The sequence below is a fragment of the Monodon monoceros genome, unplaced genomic scaffold (genome assembly GCF_005190385.1).
Source record: "Monodon monoceros isolate NGI ecotype Baffin Bay Population unplaced genomic scaffold, NGI_Narwhal_1 Super_Scaffold_12, whole genome shotgun sequence".
NCBI classification, from domain to species: Eukaryota; Metazoa; Chordata; class Mammalia; order Artiodactyla; family Monodontidae; genus Monodon; species Monodon monoceros.
The window spans coordinates 14261105-14287951 of record NW_021703768.1 but is presented as its reverse complement, the minus strand read 5'-3'; the positions used below and the strand labels follow the sequence as shown (position 1 = coordinate 14287951).

Genomic DNA, 26847 nt, shown 5'->3' with positions numbered 1-26847 from the left:
AGGAAGGACCAGGGAGAGGAAGGACTATGGGGGAGGGGTGAAGATGACTCTGGAACTAGGGTGCTGGGGCTTAAACCTGAACTTTGCCCAATTACTAGCTGTGTGACTCTGGACACGTTAGCAACCTCTCTGTGTTGCCACTTCCTCCTCTATGAAAAGAAATGATCATTGTATCTACCTCGTGGAGTTGTTATGGATATTACAGTTAAACCACAGAAAGCAGATACAATGGTTTTTGGAACACAGTGAGGGTCATATAAGTTTCGGGTATGATAATTACCAGGTGCCATTATCTGTGGTAACAAGAAAATATTTGGTGCCTTTTTATCCATAAGTAGACAGGAACTCTTGTGTATATTCCATCGGACAGAAGTGTGTCAAGCGGGCCCCTGTGGTCATAAGAGAAACTCAGAGTTTGAATATTTCACTTTCTAGCTTTTTTTTTTTGCAGTATGCGGGCCTCTCACTGTTGTGGCCTCTCCCGTGGCGGAGCACAGGCTCCGGACGTGCAGGCCCAGCGGCCATGGCTCACGGGCCCAGCCACTCCGCGGCATGTGGGATCTTCCCGGACCGGGGCATGAACCCGTGTCCCCTGCATCGGCAGGCGGACTCCCAACCACTGTGCCACCAGGGAAGCCTGCTTTCTAACTTTTAAGTTAGAGGAAGGCAAAGGGAATTGTTGCTGAGAAGACCAGACCTTGGGTTGTGGGACTGTCTCCTTAGTGTGAAAATTTTCTTAAAACCAGTCAACTTTAGAGTAAGGGACAAAGATGACAAAGCAAAACAATCATTAAAAACAAAAAACAAGCAAAAAACAAGCATTAATACATTTGTGCTTATGAATAATTTGTGTACATGTGTTGTGTTATGTATTTATCAAATTTAAGACTGGGTGATTTATTTAGGTTTGCTCTTTTAATTATAAACTTATAAAAAACATATAAGAAAAATTCACTAGTTTATAAAATAATATTGTAATGTTTATGAGAACTTAAGGGTCACCATGCTTATAAATTTAATTTACTATATTTATGTAAATTTCTCCAGAACTTGGGACTCTTTGCTATGTTAGACCTTTGAAAAGCTTAAAAAATAGAAATGAATATGTTAAATTTACGAATGCTATTTAAATATTCAGTGAAACTTAACTAAGTTGTGAAGGTCCCCTTGAAAGTGACTGCTGAACTGTACCAGATTTATATACAGAATAATGATAGACTGAGTTAACTTTAAGAGCTTCAGAAAAACTACACTTTGGAATTTGCAATTTTAATAGTTTGAATGTTAATTTGAGAAAACAAGAATAGTTACAAATTATTTTTTCTTTGGATGAAACACCTAGAAAGACACCAAATCTTACAGTGAAAACAACTAGTAGGAAACACGTCTTGCTTCAAACCATCAAATCAAATTCTAGGGCCGACTAAGAACCACTGTGCTATACTTTGTTCTACACTGGGTTTGCAAAATATTACCCTATAAAACTGTTTCTTAAAAGTCTCCAGTGACCTCTTGTTAATAAACCCAACCGCTTTTAATCTCCCACCTTCCTGAAAGTCACTATATCACCGTATTGGAAACACCCAAGCACACCTTTCTTCTTCTTCTTTTTTTTTTTTTTAATCTTTATTGGAGTATAATTGCTTTACAATGGTGTGTTAGTTTCTGCTTTATAACAAAGTGAATCTTTCTTCTTTGAGCACGATCCCGTCCTTCTGAACAGCTCAGTTTCCTGTTCTGATTCCTCTGGATCATCTCTCACCTTTCAAAAAACAGATCTCACTATCCCTAAGATCATATCATCTCAGACCCTTTCTAGAAGATTCTGACATTTATTAACCTTGGACATTTCTGACAGTCATTTAACCTCTATTCCAAAAGCCATGCAAGTGGCTCTTACACAGCTGTGGAATGTAAGGCTTTTATTTCCCACAACTTTCTAAAGACAACATCCCAAATTTTTAGCGGACACCTCAAGCTTCCGTTGCAAACATGTTTCTCTCCATGTATTTCCTCTCCCTGATCATGTCACTTCTATTCCTCTAGTCACTAAGCTTAAAACCTCAAATATTTTTGCTTCCACCATATGCTTTACTCCTTACATGCAATTAGCTGTGAGTCCTACTGAGAACGCAATAGATTCCTCAACAGCCCTTTCTATTTCGCTTGTCATCATCCTGATTCAGACCCGCTGAAACGGTCGCCCTCACCCACACCCCATTCAGTGAATCAAGAATGCCATTTTCAACATCAACCCCGCTAAAGTATACCTAGGACATGATGAAGAAGAAAAAAAAAAAATTTTTTTTCAAAGGCTCCATACTGCCTACTAGAGTACAAACACTTTAACTAGGATACAAGGTCTCCATAATGGTTCTGGCTTTCTATTCAAAGTCTAGGTGTTCTTTCTTTCCTTTCTACATATTAAGGTCTACTAACTTCAAGACCTACATTAAAGGCTCTCCCCAAATACTTCTCTCATGCCTCCAACTGTCAAATCTCTTTTCTGAACTCCCAGAATACAACATGGTCCCTCTCTTTTGTGGTTCTTATATCTCAAAAATAATGATAATAATAAAGGAAAGGAAGAAGAAAAAGAAGTGGAGCAGAAGAAGGACAGCAGACAACAAACAGATAAAGAAAATTGGAAGGAAGGAAGGGAAGGATGCAGAGGTGAGGCTTCACTGAGACTGGGGTTCTGCTCTGGGACAGGCTCTGCGAGGGTCCTTCTCACTTGTTACCCACTTGACATGGACAACACCAGTCCTATGAAAGCTTATAATAATTTGTAGTTTTCAGAAAAGGATGCAGATCAGAGAAATTAAATGCCTCGCCTGAAGTCTAGCCAGCCAGTAACATCTAGAGTGGGAATTTAAATCCATGACGTGACTGCCAGCCCCAGAAGAGGGGCAGTGTGTGATGAGAGGGGGCTGAGTCAGGAGGGAGTGCATGTCCCACGGAGGTCCCAGGGAGAGAAGACAACGCATAGCATCACGAGCTTTGGGACCACAACCACGAGGACACGTGAACTGCCACGGCCACGCACTCTCTGTTCAGCGTAGTTGGGGGAAGCTGACAGTCAGCCCAGCCCAAGCGGCAGCAGCCTTTTGGGTGGCAAGAGGAAAGGGCTCGTGTAGCAGGCGGCTGCAGAAAAGGGTGCTCAGCCCCCCGCTACCCAGCAAACATTTTATTTACATCAGATTCACGCCAAACCCCAGTTTCTAGCCTCTGCCCCTTCTATAGACAGGTCACGTCACGACTGCTACGTTGGAATCATCTTTGCAGCACTGACTCTTCCCAGGACAACACTCTTCACGCAGCAAATACTCATCAAACGTTTTGCTAGATTCATGAGTGTGATTTGGAATCCATTAATCATTTTTTTTTTTTTTTTTTTTTGCGGTACGGGGGCCTCTCACTGCTGTGGCCTCTCCCATTGCGGAGCACAGGCTCCGGATGCGCAGGCTCAGCGGCCATGGCTCACGGGCCCAGCCGCTCTGCGGCATGTGGGATCTTCCCGGACCGGGGCACGAACCCGTGTCCCCTGCATCAGCAGGCGGACTCTCAACCACTGTGCCACCAGGGAAGCCCTCCATTAATCATTTTAGAAAAAAAATGATAATACACTAATTTCACTTTCCTATAATTGTATGCATGTTAAATATAAATTCTAATATTTACACTTGGTCCAAGTCAATGAGCACTATCTCAGCACGCACTATCGTGCCTGTTGCAATGCGATTATTATTTCTGTAATGTTTGGATAGTTTTACCTCTTTTAAGTACACAGGCAGACCTCATTTTACTGTGCTGTGCCTTATCGCACCTCGCAGATAGAGTGGGTTTTGGTCTTTCTTTTCTACAAATTGAAAATTTGTGGCAAACTTGCATTACCATACTGCGTTCTTATGACGGTTAGCATTTTTTAAGCAATAAAGTATTTTTAATTAAGGTATGTACATTTTTCAGACATAATGCTATTGTACTCTTAATGGACTATAATATAGTATAAACATAACTTTTATATACACTGGAAAATAAAAAAAATTTGACTCGCTTTATTGCTGTGGTCTGAAACCGAACTGGCAGTATCTCCTAGGTCTGCCTGTATGAAACCATTTTATAATACTAAATAGAACAGTCAATCTGAAATCACTTAATCCCCAAAGAGAGGGAATTCCTGAAGGTGCAAAGCTCCTTTGGTCTTTCTGCGTTAAAGTCCAAGGGCAACATCATTACTCTTTTTTTTTTTATTTCTATTTTTTTAACATCTTTATTGGAGTATAATTGCTTTACAATGCTGTGTTATTTTCTGCTGTATAACAAAGTGAATCAGCTTTATGTATATATATATCCCCATATCACCTCCCTCTTGAGCCTCCCTCCCACCCTCCCTACACTAACATCATTACTCTTGATGGCATTTTGTCTTCTGTATTTGACACTAGGAAGTTGAAGGAGGAAATTGCACCTGAGAGGAAATCCTTTTTGGGCATTAAGTTGTGGTTCAAAATATGCAAGTATTGCAGTTTAGACCAAGTGGGGTTTCCATAGATTGTGATCTTAAAATTTACAAACCACTCACCTTAATTCTGACCTTAAGCCCCACTACCTTTAAAATGGAGCTCAAAGTGACCTCACATGTGCCTCTGCAAATTAATAAATACAGAAGTCCTGCATCTGACATGTGGGGATTTCTTATTTTACCTAAAAATTAAAACACTGTAGAGTAAATGAAAATATAAATAAAGGAGATAAATAAGAATAAACATTAAAGGCTTCATTTTAATTACTACGAATAGTTTCATTGCTATTGGGTTATTTAGTGCATCAATTAATAAAAATGATAAAACCCCAATACTCCTTTTGTATGAATCTGGCTTCTCCTTCTCTTGCTTTTATTTTGTTGGTTGGTTGGTTGGTTGGTTTTAACAAACAAAGTGACCCTTAAATCCTGAAAGAAATGCTAACTCTTGATATGCCCTGTAATTTGAGGAAAGAAAGTATTTCAGACGTGAATAAATAAGCACATCTGTGGAATTAACCTAAGAATTACTTGGTCAACTTTGCCAGAACCAACTTTCAAATATTGAATTTTATATCGGGGAAAAAATGTTCAAGTATGGAAAACAAACATACCACGGGCAAAAGAGCTCATAAGATTCACCAGAGGGACATGGAACAAGCAAATCCGTCCATCTGTTCATACCTTATTTTTGCATCGCATTTGGAAACGTGCTGGACAGAGATAACTTTGTTCAGTCCTGAAGTGCGACTTGACATGACTGTTGTTTCTGGCGCCCGACGCACCACACAGGACCCTTGAAGTGCGAGGAGCTGGCCAAGAGAAAGGCAGCTGCCAGTGGCTGCGAGGGGATCAGAGCCCCGGATAAGCCTCCCTCTCCCTCTGTGCTCTAAGCACACGCAGGAGTTCAATCTGTCGAGCAAATTCATCATCTCGCCTCACCAACAGGAAACTCTCAGAATGAACAGGGGATCGTGTGTTCTGTGACCCACCCCACGTCACAGAGATGATTCAAGAGGGCTGTGGGAAAGCTGATGCTCTGCATTGACTTATCTCGGTCATCTGTGTCCTATGCTCATTAATTTTTTCATCCAGAAGCAGTATTTTCTTTTTCCTTTTTTCTGCTTAAAATCCTTCCTCTTCTCCCCTCCCTGGGATACTGTGGTGTAATTTTCTTTTTTTCTTTCAACCACTTTCCCTCTTGCAAAGAAGAATGGACTTACCAGGTTGTATCTCAAGGGTCAGTGGTGCCTAGAAAAACCGTTCCCTCCTGGCCACACTGATAGAGATGCTCCCCGGCATCACTACCAAGAGAGCTGAGCAACCTCGCTTAAAATACAACCTCTTAACCTCATCTGAACAATCAACATGGGGTTTCTACCTCCAAAGTGTTAGAATAATCAATTCTGATGTCAGTAAAAAGTTATGGGGGTGGGCTTCCCTGGTGGCGCAGTGGTTCGGCATTTGCCTGCCAATGCAGAGGACACGGGTTTGAGCCCTGGTCTGGGAAGATTCCACATGCCCCGGAGCAACTAAGCCCGTGTGCCACAACTACTGAGCCTGCGCATCTGGAGCCTGTGCTCCGCAAGGGGAGAGGCCACGACAGTGAGAGGCCCGTGCACCGTGATGAAGAGTGGCCCCCACTCGCCGCAACTGGAGAAAGCCCTCGCACAGAAACGAAGACCCAACAAAGCCAAAAATAAATAAATAAATTTATTTTTAAAAAAATGCTAACTAGGCTGTACATAGGATTTAAAAACAAAAAGTTATTGGGGTTAGGTTTGTTACTAGGTCATCCAAGATGACACTATTTTATAAGCAATGAAGTAGTCTGGACAAATTCAAATTTAACATTCATTATCAGGCACCAGAATACTATCTAGTTGGGTCACACACCTAATTGTGAATGGAAAAATGAACTCTAGAAATAGCTTTTCCAAAATAGAACAAAACATTTTTACAGTAGGAACGTGAACAAGGTTTCATGTAATAATGTGACTACATCTACACTCTGTTCCTAAAACCAAACCAAACTAAACTAACCGTCTCTTGTCATTTAACAGTTAGAAAATCTCAGTGGTCCTGTTTATGACAATTCTATGACTTTAAATAAAACATGTTTTTTGAATTTTTATCTTACATATTTTTGATGTATTTAGTAAACACCTCCATAAGATCTTGAGGTGCCTTGAAGGAATTTTTACAATTCAACAAAATGAAAAGCAAACAGCTCAAGAACCAGGACCCATGAAAAATGTGGCAGAAAATAATAAAAAGCCAAGATACGATTAATACCGGGAGATCCTTTAATCCTATACAATTTTTACAAGTAGGCTGTACATCTGGTTCTGAACTTCCTAGTAGCCAAAGAAACTAGGCAAACACAATTGGTTAGAAGATTCACAGCACCTATGCAAAAGAAAAATAGACGAAAGTTTGGGAGAAATTTCTTCCAAAGTTCTCTGTTGTCAGAAAGTGCAGACTATGTGAAACAGGAAAAATGTCTTTAAAATTTATTCTATTTCTACATCTTATGTTTCAAGAGAATTCTAAATTCAAATATCTTCCTGGCCTCTTAACTTGTTAACATGATAATGGGACATTAGCGGTTGGGATGCTTTGCAGTTGTTTTGTGAGGCATGTGCTTGTTTGTCATGGAAACTCTGCTTCCCATCCCCTCTCATCATGCATCATACAGCATCACTGTACATGGTTAAGAACGTAGAATCTAGAGCCAGTTTGTTTATTAGTGTGAACTGGCTGAACTGCATCACTTCTTTGGGCATCATTTTTCTCATCTGTAAAATGGTGATAACACTAGTACCAACCTTTTAGGTTTGTTGTGGGAATCAAATTAAATCCCTTATGATACTGCCTGGAGCAGAGTAAGCACTAAAAATGTTAGTTATGACTAAAATTGTCATTAGTATTTAGTAATATTTAAGTCTGTGTGCCACATGTAGCTATGTATTACTACTTAACTATTAATGTTTATGTTTATGTATAACATACACCAGTGTACAATCATAATATCAATTCTGCCTTAAAGAAAAGATACATATCATTACTAATAGATTATGCCAACGTATTTTTCCCAAATAGATTTTGTGTGTGAACTTCTATTAAATCAATTTAGTGCTGGTTTGGAATCATGGTATTTTTTCTTTCTTCCTTATAAGGTAGTCATATTCAAGGAAAGAGGCTAATAACATATTTTACATATCATTATTTGGAAAATCAGTCATTTCAAAAAGCCATCATCAAGTGGATGGGCCTCTGGGAAACAGCACCAGTGAAAGGCCCCTGGAAGTTATCCATGTACAAGTTCTCTGCTGGTGTTAAAAGAAAAAGGGAACACTAAATTATCCAGAACAATGAATTCGGAAACCTAAGAATAAACTTTCAAAAATTGACACCAAGTATCTACAGCCCTGGTTGATGTGGAAATAGCCTACTGAAGGAATTGACACAAACATTTTTGTCATCCTTCCTGGCTTGTTATGTCCAGTGGAGAAACAGTTTCTTTAATTATATATGTTCTAGTTCTCATTTCAGTGCATTTCTATCATGCATTAACTCTACAGAGGTTACTTTGCTCATTTCACTAAATTAGATCCATACACACATCATATATTGCAGTCCTCTGTGACGCTAATAAATCAGTCATCATCCAATCCTTAATTCTACAACACTGAGCAAATCAGATGATGTAAGAGTCAAATCATTTGGCTGTTTCAGACAGGGATTCATGAATGCCTGATCCATGCTGTATTGGAAAAGATTCCAACATGGAAAGTCAGAAAACCTTTGTTTACATCTGAGCTTCACCACCCATGAGCTTGTGACTTTGACCTAGATACTTAAATCTCTCAGGCTCAATGCACTTAACTCTAAAATAGGAAAAATAATTATCACTAATTCAAAGATATATTGTGAGGATAACATGAGATATTTGTAAAAGCCTTTGAAAATTATAAAATATTATACAGAAGTAAAACCACAGTTCATGATCTGACCCTTACTTAGTTACATTCAGATATATGATCCTAGTGGTTTAAACAAGGATCGAACTCACAGGAGAGTGATTACAAGCTAGAATCTCATTTTTAAAACTTAAATTGCAGGACATAATTGGTCTAGACTTTCTTCACAGAGTACTGCTTTCTAATGGCCATGTCTTTTTTTTTTTTTTTTTTTTTTGCGGTACGCAGGCCTCTCACTGTTGCAGCCTCTCCCGTTGCAGAGCACAGGCTCCAGACGCGCAGGCTCAGCGGCCATGGCTCACGGGCCCAGCCGCTCTGCGGCATGTGGGATCCTCCCGGACCGGGGCACGAACCCGTGTCCCCTGCATCGGCAGGCGGACTCTCAACCACTGCGCCACCAGGGAAGCCCCCAGCCATGTCTTCTTAAGATACTAAAGTATGCAGCAAAAGTTTGGGATCCTGGTCCACCATTATTTCTTTATGCCCGTTAGTTTCTGAAGCCTGTTTCTTTACATGCAAAGATGAAGGTAATGGTAAAATTTAGTAGAATAGCTGTGAAGGTTAGGTGAGATAATCTGTGTCAAGCACTTAGTGGAGTGCCTGGCATACACTGAGTGCTCAAAGAATACTTGCTCTGATTACCTATTAACAGAGGTCCAATATCCTGTATTATTTAATGAAGAATGATCTTCCATGTGAGAAATATCTACACCTTCATTTAAGTATGTAGTTTAAGAAAGGACACAACATAGAGTGGAGATGGACAAACCAGGTGGAGGAATGATCTACCATCTACAGATCAGTCAACGTATTTATAGGTTAAGTGGAAGAAAAGCATGAGGTCACCATTTCCTGGGCTGTGCTTAAAGTTTTGTTAAAAGTCATCAATAAAACAAACATTCCAAAACTGATCAAGACGGAAGGCAGAAGTCTCAAACAAAAACATACTGTAAGAAAAAGAGTGATGAAATAAAACAAAGGAGAACTACAAATAAAATAGGTGTAAAATAAATGTTAAAACTTAGATGAAATGGAAAAAATACCAGAAAATGTAACAACAAAACTGACTCAAGAAGACACAGAAAGTATAAAAAGTCCTAGCATCATAAAAGTTTTTGAATCTGTTTTACTGACAGGAGTCAGCAGACTACAGTCAACAGGCTGGCTGCCTATATTTGTAAATAAAGTTTTATTGAAACACAGCCATGTCTATTTGTTTACACATTATCTATGGCTGCTTTCATACTACAATAGCAGAGTTGAGTAGTTGTGATAGAAATTGTATGGCCCACAAGCTGAAAATGTTTATCATCTGACGCTTTAGGAAAAAGTTTGCCATACCCTGCTTTTTGAAGTCAAGCTCACTTATGAATATAGATGCAAAAAGGACGTTAAAAGACAAAATGTTTATTAATAGTTACAGTAAAAAGCATTCAATAAAATCCAATACCCATAATGATTTTTCAAAACCTTGGCAAACTTAGAATGGAAAGATGTTTCGTAAGCCTAACAAAACCTGTTTATATTACACCCACAGCAATCATTAAACTTAATGGTGAAATATGGAAAAGCATTCCATTTAAGAATAAGAAAAACATGATGAGGCTTACTATTATAACTTCAGTTTAACATTGGATACTCTGGCTAGCATAATAAGACAAGAAAAATAAATAAACAGTATAAGGGCTGGAAAGGAAGAAATCAAAATGTCATCATCTCCAAGTTCTATTATTATTCATATTAAAAAAAACCAAAATAATCCCAGATAAATTATTGGGTGTAACAAAAGGGTTTAGTAAAATAACTGTAAGATGAATTTTCACAAAACATAGATTTCATTTCCATAAATCAGCAAGTTTATAAACGTTTGGAAAAGAACATTAGACCCAGCAAAAAGAGCCAGACCCCAAAAATGTACATATATACTGTATGATTCCATTTATATGAAATTCAAGAACAGGCAAAGCTAATCTATAGTGACAGAAAATGAATCAGTGGTTTCCTGGGGCTTGGAAGGAAAGGGGGATTTGACTGAAATGAGGCAATAAGGAATAGTGTGGGATGACAGGAATGTTTTACATCCTGATTGTGGAGGTGGTTACATGAGTTATACATTTGTCAAAATTCATCAAACTGTGTATATATGATTTTTCATATGGTTTCACATACTTGGTGCATTTCATCATATGTAAATTATACCTCAATTAAATTGACTTTAAAGGAAAAAAGGAAGATAAAAAAATCTCTGTACCACCAACCAAAAATATAAGGTACTTAAGAATAAATTGTAAAAAAAGTTTTAAACATTTTAAGATTATTTTAAAAACATGAAGAGGCCGACAATGGAGAGCTATAAAATATCAGTGAATAAAAAACTCAACATCATAGAAATGTCTGTTCTTACCAAACTGACCTAAGATTCAATGCAATTTCACTCCAAATTCCAAATTTTTGTGAAATTCACAAAATAATTATAAAGTATACATAGCAAGGAAAGTGCCAAAGTAGCCCCCAACAAAAACAGCCAAGATATTCCTGAAGAAGAAAACTGTGAAAGGACTGCCCTTCCAGATACCAAGTTGAATTTTAAACATGAATTAATACAGTGTTTTATCAGAGCAGAAGTACACAAACAGGACAATAAAATAGAATGTAAACCCAGAAATGACTGACATAGCCTATTCAGTCAATGGTGTTGGGCAATACTGTACTGGAGCTGGTTTGAACCAATAGCTGATTGTTAAGTTTTAAAAAATTTTTGCAAGCTATTTGTTAATATAACCATTAAAAAGTGAATTGCATAAACTTACAATTAAGTAAATCTTATTAACAAAAGAAATAAATACTCAAAATTCATCACTTCTTAACGATCTTACTACATTTTACTAAACACCATGTTCCTGAGGTCATTTATGTCCTTTGATCTGTGTGGTGGAAACACGACGTAATGTGGACCACAGCATGCCCTTTCCCAGCTCTGTGTTCAGCAATGTCATGTCAGTAGCGTGAAATAGGCAATTGTGGAAGTATTTATACCAAGGAAATTTTCAACACTACAAATCAGGGCTTCATTTATTGTTTTGTGTATTGTCTATCCTTAAGAGCATAATAGAAAAAACTGTTAATTATGCAGATTAGACTTAAAAGTGTGTCATGCCTATAGTCATTACTTTGTGAATAGCACAAAAAAATAAGAAATAGTCCTCTAGTATTCAGATGTTATTATTTGATTTAACAAAGAAGTCACTAATGTCACTGACAAATGGTGAATTTCCAAAACACATTTTATTTCACTTTTCTATTACTTGTTAACATAAGCAAAGAAATCACCCAGTAGTCAGTACTATAATCATTCATCAATTGCAACCATAGGTTGGCTACAGATACAATAAAATCAGTAAAAGCATTCTGTGATAATGAGCTGGTTATATAAAATTCACCCATAAATGATACTGTATAAAATATTTATAATATATGCATACATATTTTCACTGCATTATAGCATTCCATTGTGTAACATAAGTTTCCAATGACCTGTCAACCAGTAACTGAGTTGTTTTCAGATTTTTTTTAGCAATGCTATTATGAACATTTCTATGGAAATCTTCTGAGGGCATATATACAAGAAGTCAGTCAGCCAAGGGAATGTGTCCACCTGATGCCTGCACCTTGTTCTAGCCACACTCAGATATCCTGGACCCTGGAATGCACTGCCCAAGTGGCCATAGCTCAATTCCAGGGACTGTGTCAATCTATTCCCTGGGTCTATCCCTGCAGTAGCAGACTGTGCCATTACTGTGTGTACCCCTAACCCTGATGGATAGCCAAGGGCAACTCTGTGTGTGGGTTGGGCATGGAGCCCAGACACGCAGGCTGTGCTGTCTAAGTGTATATGTGCAAGCTTCCTGTTGGGAGGATAAAGCAGGGAGCAGGGCAGGGGTGGTGGGGCGGTGATATGAGTATGAATAAGGCACCAAGATCAAATTCAAACCTGGCCTTCCAGGTTGTTATGAAGAAATAATGAATGAAGATTGGGGGATAGTCGACGTAAGCCTGACATATATCTGTTAAATATTCATCAGATGGTAGGTAGGCCTCCACTATACTCTTTCAATTGGCTCTGAAAGCCTGCTATTGGAAGTACTGAAATATTTCATAATAAAATATTTCTTAAGAATTAAGAAATATGCTAGGTGCACAATTATGCGCATTCTTAGGCAATACTTGCAATTTTTATAATAGCAAAAATGATCTGGGTAGCCAAAAAATAGTGTTTAACACAATCGTACTTAAAAAGTGTCCTTATCTGGGCTGAAAATATGCCTGGGAAAATATCACTACAATGCTAACACCTAAAAAAAAAAAAAGATTTAAAAAACGGGAAGTGAGGGGAAAAAAGGCAATATGAAAAGAAAATATTTTGAAAAGTTTAACTACAAAGGAGAGCTGAGAATTGGCATAGTTGGGTCTGAGAGTCAAAAAAAACGGTTTTCTCTCTCTTTTTTAAGTTGGGGAATATTTATTTTTGTATTATCATGGAAATAAACAGAAAGAGAAGAATTGAAGATAGTGAAGAGGAGAAGGGAGAAAAAGAGGGAAAAGAGAATATAAATAATTTCATTTGAAATGCAAATAAAAAGGTAGGACCTAAAATGACTAATTTTTCCCGTATGTTCTGATCTTTGTTTGCTATGATTTTAGGCAGAGTATTTGTAGATTTTGTGAGTGACCTTTACTTACAGATCCGGCAGCTCCACAAGCTTTGGAACTCTTATCACTTTAAATATTCACAGGTCTCTTAAAGTCACATGCCTAAAGGAATTTAGAAAGAGGTTGTTCTGTTTAACAGTGTAGATTTCACACTACAAAACAGTTCTTTGAAAAATCCAAGACATACGTAGTCTCCAAGCAGAAAATGAAATGAAAATTTACCTAGTCCTCATAATGAAATAAAATATTGAGCTTCAAAGATGTGTGTGCCTGAGCATTATACAAACCTCCTTTATCAAACAGTTACAACTTTCATAAGTATTCTATCATAAAGGCAAAACTATACATCTGAAATTTAAGAGGGGATCTTTTTAAACAATAAAATACTCCAGAATTAAAAACAGATATTACTGTTCTAGAGAAAGTTGCACCATGAATAAAATTTAACAGAGGAAGAAAAAATACCGTATATAAAATTATTACTTTCAAACATATTTCTCACTTGAGTCATCACTGCCTTTATTTAACAAGCATTCTGCACTGTAAAAACATCCAGCTTGTCCCAGAATAAGCTCATTCTCTGAGCCTATTATGTAAGGTTTTAGAATTTTGGCATTTTTCTCCCAGGGGTGTGTGTGTGTGTGTGTGTGTGTGTGTGTGTGTGTGTGTTTCAGAGAAGCAGGGGTAACTACCAATTTGGGTGGAAAATCTCACATTAAGCTGTGATAAGCACTGCATAATTATATAATATTATACTCTTTCCAATAAATCATTTTGAAAGGAAACAGCTAAAAACAGATGATAGCTGACGATGCCACTGTTGCCAAAGCTGGTGGCTTAATGTACAAAATGATTTGCCATATTAGAAACAGTAATTGTTGACCGACATTTCAGATAGTGAGGACTGCTGAATTTACTAAATGGGAGAGAAAAAATAAGCTAGGTACGAAAGCAAAATCAGACTTACAATTTAAAACATGAATTTTTAATGAATTATTAAATGTTTTCCCAATATTAACAACCTACATGCATGCTTGAAAGGGTTCACAACAGAGATGGACCATATAATCAGGCACAATGTGGTTTTATAACACCATTTTAAGCCTGGAGAAAAGTCAAGTAATTTACTCAGCCACCCAAGGTAAATATAATCAAAGCTTAAAGTTTACAACATGAAAGTTTCTAACTGGATGTCTTCCATATGATTCTTGAATGTTTTCAGGAAAAGTTCCAAAGGAAGTCTTCAAGGAAAATGTCCTGGGGGCATCCACAATGTGGGCTCTTCATTACTAGCATTACTTGGAAGATGATGCTAATTAATAGTCATAATTGCTAATAAATGACTGGTTTAGTACAGGTATTATGCTTTATTGCTAACATCTCACTTTATGCATAGCAATTCAACAGAGATTGAAAATTTAGACTTGTAGACAACTGGGTGACTCTTGAATGAGTTCAGTACGCAGCCCGATGCCTGGCACAGAACTGGTGATAATGTTTGTTGAACAAACAAGAAGCAGTAGCTACTGATTTTGAATATGCACTCAACTTCTCACCTGCCAAGTACTTCTGAGTCAGTGAGTGGATATCAGTTGATAAGCCTGTTACTTCAGATTCTCTCACTGCTGTTCTCTCTCTTTTCCAAGGAGGAATCTGGAGAACTCAGCTGAATTCTCCCATGATCTCTGGCCTCAATCAAGGCAAGCTACCTTGACATTAATCATTCCTGCAGAATGTCTGTTATTTCCTTTAGTTCGTGCTACAGATTTTAATCGACAAATAAATGTCTATCCGTGTTAAGACTCTAGAAAGATAATCACGCTCATAAAAGACCTAACTGACCAGCTGGTGGAGAAAAGAAATAAAATTGCCACCTTAAAAGGATTTGTTTCCATTCATTTGATTGTGTTTCTGTGTGCTGTCACAATTTCTAAGTGGATAATGGAATAAAAGAAAATAAATATCCTCCATTTGCAGGAAGCAGTATATTGTAGTGGTAACAGCAAGATTATTACCAGACCAATCACTACCTACTAACTTAGCCGTAAAATTTTCCTTCTCTGTAAAATAATAGTACCTGTCCTACAGGGCTCTTGTGGTGTTGGTATCTCATAACTGTAGGTAATTCAACTAGTATGATGTCAGAAAAATCATGGCTACTCAAATAATGATATTCACTATAGTTCTGGATATTTTTTCAGTTAAAGAAAAACATCTTCTCGCTGAAAGATTTATCATGTCAGATTGAGGGAACAAAGACGAAACTTGTTACTATTTTCTCATAAGACAAAAAGTGAGGATGTGAAATCTCACCGAAAAGATGTCTTCAAGTCTTTGGCTGTTCCCTGGAGATATGTGTAAACCCTTTTAGGATACCACACTGTTCAGAACAACACTGGTTTGAGTCAACTCCTAGGAAGTAAGTAATGGCATCATCTGAGCTTACAGTTCCATCCTGAATTGTATTCAACGGTCAAAATGCAGATTTCAGTAGGAACCTAAAGCCAACTTGCTTGGACAAAACTCTGAGCTTCTCCTTGTGTGAAGGCCACAAACAAAAGGGCTTTGGAGCTGTTCAAAATGATGGTGAAGCCCTCTTGTAACCAGTCTTTTTATCACCTCTTAGTCAGTTGAAATTGTCTCCCCCAATACACATTCATGAGACTTTTGGGTGATCTGAATGTTTAAAGAAAAAAAGGTCATTTATGTTTTCTCAACAGTGCAAAACTGTACTGATGATATTTATTTTAAACATCACATATTTTTCCCTTAGAGGAAAAGCCCGTTATTATTACAGCTGAAAGCAATAACTCTCAAACTGGGAAACATTTCCAAATCAAAAACTTGTGATTATCACAGTGCCTGGATGCTTGGCTGTTATTTTATTTGTTTGCTTATTTAAAGTCATCCCTTAAAGGGTCAAATATATAAAGATATTTATTTAGCTAGTCTTCAACTGGCCTTCTCTGTAAGTACTAAAATATCCAAATATTGCAAAAGATAAGAACGGATTATTTATTTGGGTAGCTTCAGGATTTTCCACTTTCGTTTACCTGAACCTTAACTAATGTCCAAACAAAAGCCTGGGGAAAAGACCCTTTGGGATTCGTTGTCTACTTATCCCCCAATTTTTATTTTGAAAAATGTCAAACTTATGGAAAAACTTGGAAGAATAGTACAACAAACACCTATATGCCAAGATTTACCAATTGTTAATGTTTACACATTCTCTCTCTCTCTTATATTTACATATATGAATAATACACAAGTATATGTGTACACATGTGTGTATGTATGTATAGGTGTTCACACATATAAACACTCTCTTTTTCAGAATTACTTGAGAGTTAGTTGCAAATCTTGTGACTCTAAATCTCAAAAATACTTCAGCATATACCCTCTTATGAAATATCCCACATCACATCAATACAATCATCATACACAGAAAATTTAACAATGATTCATATACCTTATCAATAGAAACTCTATATTTAAATTTTCTCCATTGGCTCAATAATGTCCTGTAAAGCTGGGAAATTTTATTTTATTTTATTTTATATTTGAATCTAGGATCTGATCAAGGATCCTTTAATCTAGAACATTCCCCCAGACTTTTCTTTTTTAACATCTTTATTGGAGTATAATTGCTTTACAATGCTGTGTTAGTTTCTGCTGTATAACAAAGTAAATCAGCTATATATATACATATATCCCCATACCTCCTCCCTGTTGCCTCTCACTCCCACCCTCCCTATCCCACCCCTCTAGGTGGTCACAAAGCACCGAGCTGATCTCCCTGTGCTATGCAGCTGCTTCCCACTAGCTATCTATTTTACATTTGGTAGTGTATATATGTCCATGCCACTCTCTCACTTCATCGTAGCTTCCCCTTTCCCCTCCCCATGTCCTCAAGCCCATTTTCTATGTCTGCATCTTTATTCCTGTCCTGCCCCTAGGTTCTTCAGAACCTTTTTTTTTTTTTTTTTTTTTAGATTGCATATATATGTTAGCATATGGTATTTGTTTTTCTCTTTCTGACTTCCTTCACTCTGTATGACAGACTCTAGGTCCATCTACCTCACTACAAATAACTCAATTTCATTTCCTTTTATGGCTGAGTAATATTCCATTGTATATATGTGCCACATCTTCTTTATCCATTCACCTGTTGACGGACACTTAGGTTGCTTCCATGTCCTGGCTATTGTAAACAGAGCTGCAATGAACATTGTGGTACATGACTCTTTTTTGAATTGTGGTTTTCTCAGGGTTTATGCCCAGTAGGGGGATTGCTGGATCGTACGGTAGTTCTATTTTTAGTTTTTTAAGGAACCTCCATACTGTTCTCCATAGTGGCTGCATCAATATACATTCCTACCAACAGTGAAAAGGGTTCCCTTTTCTCCACACCCTCTCCAGCATTTACTGTTTGTAGATTTTTTTGATGATGTCCATTCTGACTGGTGTGAGGTGATACCTCATTGTAGGTTTTTTTTTTAAATTTAATTGTATTTATTTTTGGCTGCATTGGGTCTTTGCTGCTGCACAGAGGCCCTCTCCAGTTACAGTGAGCAGGGGCCACTCTTTGCTGTGGCACACAGGCTTCTCATTGCATGGCCTCCCCCACTGTGGAGCACAGGCTCTAGGTGTGCGGGCTTCAGCAGTTGTGGCTCGCGGGCTCCAGAGCACAGGCTCAGTAGCTGTGGTGCACGGGCTCAGTTGCTCCACGGCATGTGGGATCCTCCCAGACCAGGGCTTGAACCCGTGTCCCCTGCCATCGGCAGGCAGACTCTTAACCACTGCGCCACCCGGGAAGCCCCGTTGTAGTTTTGATTTGCATTTCTCTAATGATTAGTGATGTTGAGCATCCTTTCATGTATTTGTTGGCAAACTGTGTATCTTCTTTGGAGAAATGTCTATTAGGTCTTCTGCCCATTTTTGGATTGGGTTGTTCGTTCTTTTGATATTGAGCTGCATGTGCTTGTAAATTTTGGAGATGAATTCTTTGTCAGTTGCTTCGTTTGCAAATATTTTCTCCCATTCTGAGGGCTGTCTTTTCGTCTTGTTTATGGTTTCCTTTGCTGTGCAAAAGCTTTGAAGTTTCATTAGGTCCCATTTGTTTATTTTTGTTTTTATTTCCATTTCTCTAAGAGGTGGGTCAAAAAGCATCTTGCTGTGATTTATGTCATACAGTGTTCTGCCTGTGTTTTCCTGTAAGAGTTTTATAGTGTCTGGCCTTACATTTAGGTCTTTAACCCATTTTGAGTTTATTTTTGTGTACGGTATTAGGGAGTGTTCTAATTTCATTCTTTTACATGTAGCTGCCCAGTTTTCCCAGCACCACTTATTGAAGAGGTTGTCTTTTCTCCATTGTATATTCTTGCCTCCTTTATCAGTGATAAAGTGACCATATGTGCGTGGGTTTATCTCTGGGCTTTCTTTCCTGTTCCATTGATCTATATTTCTGTTTTTGTGCCAGTATCATACTGTCTTGATTACTGTAGCTTTGTAGTATAACCCCCAGACTCTTTTGACTTACATGACATTGGCATTTTTTAGAGCCCAGATCAATTATTTTGCATAACATTCCTCCATTTGGAAATGCTTGTTTTCTCACACTTAGATTAAGGTTTCATATCCTGGATGGGTGTATATCAGAAGTGATATTGTGGAGCAATGTCTCATATCTATTTTTATGTAATTATTTGCAGTCAACTTTTCACTCACCTTTTCTCACTCATTCCAAGAGTACAATATGAAAGATGGCAAGCAAGCACTTTTAGTGTAGTTTCTTATTATGTCCTGACCACTGGTCTGCAATATCTCTGGGCATCAGAATGTCTACTTCACTAACAAATCATGATAACTTTTTTCAGTGGAGTAGGTGATGAGAGAATTTAAAAAAAAAAAGGATAGTTTCAGTGCTCAGCACTTACGCATTTTAAATGAACATCCTTAGAACAGTTTGTAAAGGAATCTCAGTAGAATTCTACTTTTTATATCTGCTGGGTGGCTTAAAGTATACACTAGGAAACTAGACCAACAACATGGTCATCATCCCTATGAGACAGCAGAATACAAAGACCAGGTGTTGCTGGGAACCGGAAAGAAAATAGAAATGCGCTGCCAAACATAGCTCTCCATACCAAGTGACATATTCACTGAGGCCTGGCAAATGTATAGGGCCTTACATGGCAGAATATTTAAACTAAAATCAGTCCATGTCAGGAGACTCTGGACTTTTTTCTCTGTAAGTTTTTGAAGATAATAAAATTTCTTAATTTTCTGGAATAGTTTAGGTAAAGTCATATGCAAATCAAAAATGTTCAAGACTATATCCTCATTATTCTTTGCTTCCAAGATATTAATTAAATGTTATCATCCAATATGATTTTTAATATAAATGACAGCCACTAAGCAAATCTGGAAATCAGAGTAGACTGCTTTCTCTAAAATATTAAGTGAACACTAGCTGTAACTGAAAAGGTAAAATAAAAATAAAAATTCTGTTGTAAATCACTAGCATATTCTCAATATAATCCAAAGAAAACCCCTTTCTCAGAAATGAGCAAATATAGTAGGCAGAAAATCAGTAAAGACATAGCTGAACTCAATAACACCATCACTCAACTAGATATAATTAACATCTACAGGCTACTTCATTCAACAGTAGCAGAATACACATTTTTCTCAAGCTCACAGGGAACATTCACCATGATAGACCACATTCTGGGCCATAAAACACACCCTAACAAATGTAAAAGAATAGAAATTATACAATGCCTGCTCTCAGACCATATGGGATTAAACTAGGATTCAAAAACAGAAATTAACTGGAAAACCACAAAATACATGGAGATTAAACAGCAAACTTCTGAAAAATACATGGGTCAAGGAAGAAATCTCAAGGTGAGTTTAAAAATATTTTGAACTACCTGAAAATGAAAACACAACTTATCAAATCTGTGGAATGTAGCAAAAACAGTGTTTAGAGGGAAAATTATGGTATTGAATGCATAGATTAGAAAAGAATAAAGATCTAAAATCAACAATTTAAGTTACCACCTTAGGAAACTAGAAAAAGAAAAGCGAAGTAAATCCAAAGTAAGCAGAAGAAATATTAAGAATTAGGGTAGAAATCAATGAAACGAAAAAGAGGAAATCAATAGAGAAAATCAATGAAGCTGAAAACTGGTTCTTTAAAAAGATCAATAAAATCAATAAGCCTTGGGACTTCCCTGGTGGCTCTGTGGTTAAGAATCCGCCTGCCAATGCAGGCAACACAGGTTCGAGCCCTGGTCTGGGAAGATCCCACATGGCGCGGAGCAACTAAGCCTGTGCACCACAACTACTGAGCCTGTGCTCTAGAGCTCATGAGTCGCAACTACTGAGCCTGTGTGCCACAACTATTGAAGCCCACATGCCTAGAGCCCATGCTCCACAACAAGAGAAGCCACCACAACGAGAAGCCTATGCACCACAATGAAGAGTAGCCCCTGTTTGCCGCAACTAGAGAAAGCCCACACACAGCAATGAAGACCCAACACAGCCAATAAATAAATAAATAAATAAAATAAGTCTCTAGCCAAGGAAACAAAAAAAAAAAAGAGAGAGAGAGAGAGAGGGAGGACATAAATTAGTAACATTGGAAATGAAAGAGGGGACCTCACTACAGATCTCATTGAAAATTAAAAGAATAATAAAAGAATACTATGAACAACTCTATGCCCACAATTTGATAAAGTAGATGAAATGGACCAATTTCTTCAAAGACACAATGTGCCAAAACTCACACAAGAAGAAATAAATAATCTGAATAGGCCTATACCATAAGATGTTCAGCAAAAACCTGAACGAACTTTTTGGCCAACCCAATATGAAAGAAATTGAATCAATAATTAATAACCTTCCAAAGAAGAAAGGATTGGACCCACATGGGTTCACTGATGAATTCTACCAAATATTTAAAGAAGAAATTACATCAATTCTACAATCTCTATCAAAGGATAGAAACAAAGGGAATATTTTCTGTGAAGCCAGTGTTATCCCAATACCCAAACTAAACAAAAATATTAGTAGAAAAGGAAACTACAGATGAATATCTCTCATGAACATTGATGCAAAAATCCTCAACAAAATATTAGCAAATCATATCCAAAAATGTATTAAAAAGAAGTATACACCATGACAAGGTGGGATTTATCCCAGGTATGCAAGGCTGGTTCAGCATTTGAAAATCAATTGATGTAATCTCTCACAGACTAAAAAAGGAAAAAAAAGTCACAGCAATAGATGCAGAAAAAGTATGTGACAAAATCCAACACCCATTCATAATAAAAACTCTCAGTAAATTAAGAATAGAGTGGAGTTTTCTCAACTTGATAAAAACTATCTACAGGAAACCTATAGCTATCATCATACTTAATGGTGAGAAACTCAAAGCTTTCCCATTAAGATCAAGTACAAAGCAGGGATGTCCTTTCTCACCAGTCCTTTTCAACATCATGGTGGAAATACTTGCTAATGCAATAATGTAAGAAAAAGAAGTAAAAGGTATACAGATTGGGAAGGAAGGTTTAAAACTGTCTTTGCAGATGACATGATCCTCTATGTAGAAAATTTGAAATAATAAACAAAAAACTCCTGGAATTAATAAGTAATTATAGCAAGGTTGAAGGATACAAGGTATAACAAAGTCAATTGCTTTCTTATACACCAACAATGTTCAAAGGGAAGTTAAAATTAATAATGCAATGTTATTTACATTAGCACCCCCCAAAAATGGAATACTTAAGCCTAAGTCTACAAAATGTACAAGATCTGTGTAAGGAAAACTACAAAACTCTGATCAACAAAATTAAAGGAGAACTAAATAAATGGAAAGATATACTGTATTCACAGATAGAGAAATTCAATATTGCCGAGATGTCAGTTCTTCCCAACTTGATCTGCAGATTCAATGCAATCACGATAAAAAATCCAACAAGCTATTGTATGATATCAACAAACTGATTCTAGAGTTTATATGAAAGGCAAAAGATACAGACCAGCCAACACAATACTGAAGAAGAACAAAGTTGGAACAATGATGCTACCTAACTTCAAGACTTAACATAAAGCTACAGTAATCAAGACACTGTGGTATTGTTGAAAGAATAGACAAATAGATCAATGGAACAGAATAAAGAGCCCAGGAACAGGCCCCCATAAATAGAGTCAACTGATCTTTGACAAAGGAGAAAAGGCAATACAATGGAGCAAAGATAAGTCTCCTCAACAGAAGGTGCAGGAACAACTGGACATCTACATGCAAAAAAAAAGAAATGAATCTAGACACAGACCTTACATGCCTCACAAAAATTAACTCTAAATGGATCACAGACCTAAATCTAAACACAAAAGTATAAAACTCCTAGATGGTAACACTGGAGAAAACCTAGATGACCTTGTATATCAGGGGTCCCCAACCCCCTTTTAGGAACTGGCTGCACAGCAGGAGGTGAGCGGTGGGCAAGCGAAGCTTCATCTGCCACTTCCCATCACTCGCATTACTGCCTGAACCATCCCCCCACCCCATGTTCGTGGAAAAATTGTCTTCCACGAAACCGGTCCCTGGTGCCAAAAAGATTGGGGACTGCTGTTATATATGACAGTGACTTTAAATACAACAGCAAAGACACAATCCAAGAAAGAAATAATTGATAACTAGACGTTGTTAAAATTTTAAACTTCTGCTCTGAAAAAGACATCAAGAAAATGAGAAGACAAGCCACTGACTTAGAGAAAATATTTGCAAAAGGCACATCTGACAAAGGGCTGTTATCCAAAATATACAAAGAACACTTAAAACTCCGTAATAAGAAAATAAACAACCCAATTAAAAATAGACCAAAGACCTTAACAGACACCTCACCAAAAAGATATACAGATGGTTAAAAAGTTTATGAAAAGATGCTCCCCATTATATGTCATCAGGGAAACACAAATTAAAACAACGAGACAGCACTACACGCCAATTAGGATGGCTAAAATCCAGTAAACTGACAACACCAAATGCTGACAAGGATGAGGAGCAACAGGAACTCTCATACACTGCTGGTGGAATGCAAAATGGTACAGCCACTTTGGAAAACAATTTGGCAGTTTCTGCAAAAACTAAACCTACTTTTATGATATGATCCAGCAATTGTGCTCCTTGGTTATTTCCCCAAAGGAGCTGAAAACTTATGTCCACACGGATGTTTATAGCAGCTTTATCTATAATTGCCCAAACTTGGAAGCAACCAAGATGTCCTTCAATAGGTGAATGGATAAACTGTGGTACACCCAGACAATGGAATATTATTCCATGCTAAAAAGAAATGAGCTATCAAGCCATGAAAAGACATGAAGGAATCTTAAATGCATATTGCTAAGTGAAAGAAGTCAATCTAACAAGTTACCTGTTATGATTCTAACTATATGACATTCTAGAAAAAGCAAAACTATAGAGACAATTAAAAAAAAAAAGAAAACAGTGGCTTCCAGGAGTGTATGTGTGTTAGTGCATGGGTGGAGATGAATAGGCAGAGCACAAAGAATTTTTAGGGCAATGAAAATACTCTGTATGACATTATAATGATGGATATATGTCATTATACATTTGTCCACACCCACAGAATGCACATACCCAGAGTGAGCCCTAAAGTGAACTATGGACCTTGGGGGATTATGATGTGTCAATGTAGGTTCATCCTTGGTAAAAAAGGTACCATTTTGGTGAGTGGTGTTGATAACAGAGGAGGCTATGCATGTGTAGGGGTAGGAGGTGTATGGGAATTATCTGTACTTTCCTTTCAATTTTGTTGTGAACCTAAAAGTATTCTAAAAAATATTTTTTAAAAACCCAAAGAGTCAAATTAAGTAAAAAATCTAGCAATCAATAAGCCAGATAATATTTATTTAATATTATACGAAGTGTTATGAACTATAAAAAATTATAAGTTAGTTTCTGAATATGGGCATCTGTAATTTAGTAGGGTGCATGCAAAAATCATGCAAACAGTAAAGCTTCATGTGACATGAATTAACTAATCCACATATAGACCAGAAGAATGTTAGGAGACGTTGCAGAGGAAGTAGTGATGATGCAGGCCTGACCATGGAGGGGGTAGGATGGAGTATGAGCCGTAAAGGTTGGAGGTCAGCATGATGAACAAGGAAGAAAGGAGAAGGAAGCCAGCAGGCACGGGAGATGGGCCAATGTCATGTAATCCTGATATAAACATGATGAAAACAGAACTGTATTTGGCAAGCCAGGTATAAGCAAGCTGTTTTAACTTGCCACATTTACACAGATGTTTGGGGTCAGGTTCACAAAGCAAAGAGAAGTACAACACAAGTCTAATAAGAATCCCCGCGTGCAGCAATTTTTTTGGCTAAAAATCACACTGTCTGTACAGTACCTCCTCTGCTGAGGGAACATTTGCCTCAGGAGAGATGTCCCAGGGAGAAATTATAAACAAAAGAGCATTAGCAATCGTGAAGTCTGTACACAAAAAACATGGTTTTACAGTTTAGTTTAATCCTCTGTAGACAGTGCTTGATGAAATACATTTTCATGAGATGTGCATATTCTTAGCGTTAGAAATTCTAGAGGCTTTGTGAAAATACAGTACACTTGAGCAAATCAAGCCAGAGTCATTTAGCACTGCTATTTACACCTCTAGGATACAATTCTTGCAATATGCAAGTACCGAGGAATTAAAGATGACTGTAGACTGTTAATAATAAGCTGCATCTTCACTTAAAAATCTTAATGTTTCTGGTTGGAGAACCAATTTCAGACCATTGTTGAATGTTCTGTTCAGTGGGTCATGTGGCATACATAAACAGGAATGAGATTCCAGAATAAGATGAAGTATAAATTAAAACAATAAACAATTATGAGGCATTGGTTTATACCATGTATCAGCAAGCTACAGCCCATGGGCGAAATCCAGTCTATTGCCTATTTTTGTAAATAAAGTTTTATTGGAACACAGCCACAGCCATTTATTTAAATCTTGTCTCTGGCTGCTTTCATGCTATATGGCAGAGCTGAGTAATTGTAACAGAGACCAGATGGCCCACAAAGCCTAAAATATTTACTATCTGGTCCTTTACAGCAAAGATTGCCAAACCCTGGTCTCTGCTTTTAATTGTCAGCGCCTTAAAATATGTGTTAGTTTTCTATTGCCACTGTAATAAATTACTGCAAGACTAAGTCACTCAAAACAACACAAATTTATTATCTTATAATTCTGGAGGTCAGAAGTCCTAAAATCAAGGTGTCAGCAGGTCTGTATTCTGTCTGGAAGTTCTAAGGGAGAATTCCATTCCTAGCATCTAGAGGCCACCTGCATTCTTTGGCTTATGGCCCCATCCTCCACCTTCAAAGCCAGCATTTCAATCTCTCTCTGCTTCTGTTGTCATGAAGCCTTCTTTTCTTCTCTGCTTTTGCCATTACATCTTCTTCTTAGAGACTGACTGTCTTGCTTCTGTCTTATAAGGATCCTTGTTATTACACTGGATCCAGCCAGACTAATCCAGAATAATCTCCCCATCTTAAGATCCTGAACTTAATCATACCCGCAAAGTCCCTTTTGCCGCGTAACTTAGCATATCATAGGTTCCAGGAATTATGACGGGGCCAGCTTCCAGAGGACATTATTTGGCATACCACAATATGTAAAATAATTTATTTTCCAAAGAGAGTGTAGGTGCTTGAAAAGAGACCCAAAGGTGGCTACATGTAATTTAATATAGACTTTTTAAAAAGATTTTTTTGATGTGGACCATTTTTAGTCTTTTATTGAATTTGTTACAATATTGCTTTTGTTTTATGTTTTTGGTTGCAAGGCATGTGGGATCCTAGCTCTCCCACCAGGGATCAAACCCGCACCCTCTGCATTGGAAGGCAAAGTGTCGACCACTGCACCGACAGGGAAGTCCCTAACACAGACTTCTTAACATCCACCCAACTTCCTCCACATTTCTTAATTCTTCTTTCTCAAACCCTTCCCTCTGAATCTTGACCTCATTTCATCACTGTGTATTGCTATCTCAGAAAACAACTGAGGAAAGACATGTTCTTACATCTGAAACTTCGCATTCTTTGATTCAGAACAACAAAAGCTTTATTAAAATTTAAATGTACAATCTTCTCACAAGTTTTATCAACCAAAAAATCACGCTACTGGTATGTTTATCATCCTAATTTAGAGGAGACAAAAGCTTCATTCACATATACCTAAAAGACAGGATAGGAAATAATGAATGCCCTCAAAAAGGTAGGGGTAATCTTGCATGCATGCTTTGAAGATGGAGATGTCGGACTTAGGAAGGAAGATGGCAGGAAAGTCTTTATGTAATGGTTTCACTAGAGAAGGGTTGAAAGAAAAGCATAAGACGAGACATGTGTGGGGATGCACCAAAGGGTACCTATGGGGAGAAGCAAATACTACAAGTTAGATAGGTCACAGGTTATGTGATAGTGGATGGCAAACAGAATGTGGAAAACCTCAAATTCTAGACTAGAGAATTCAGACAACTTATAGATGCTGAAGGTTTCTGGTCTGAGTAGATGCTGGACCAGAGCTGTATTGATGG

The 26847-nt window shown here is 37.5% G+C and overlaps 1 protein-coding gene across 3 annotated transcripts in view; it reads right to left on the bottom strand.

The window, feature by feature from the left end:
- FBXL7 (F-box and leucine rich repeat protein 7) overlaps positions 1-26847 on the bottom strand; it is a 414656-nt gene that overhangs the window by 167669 nt on the left and 220140 nt on the right. The window lies entirely within an intron of this gene.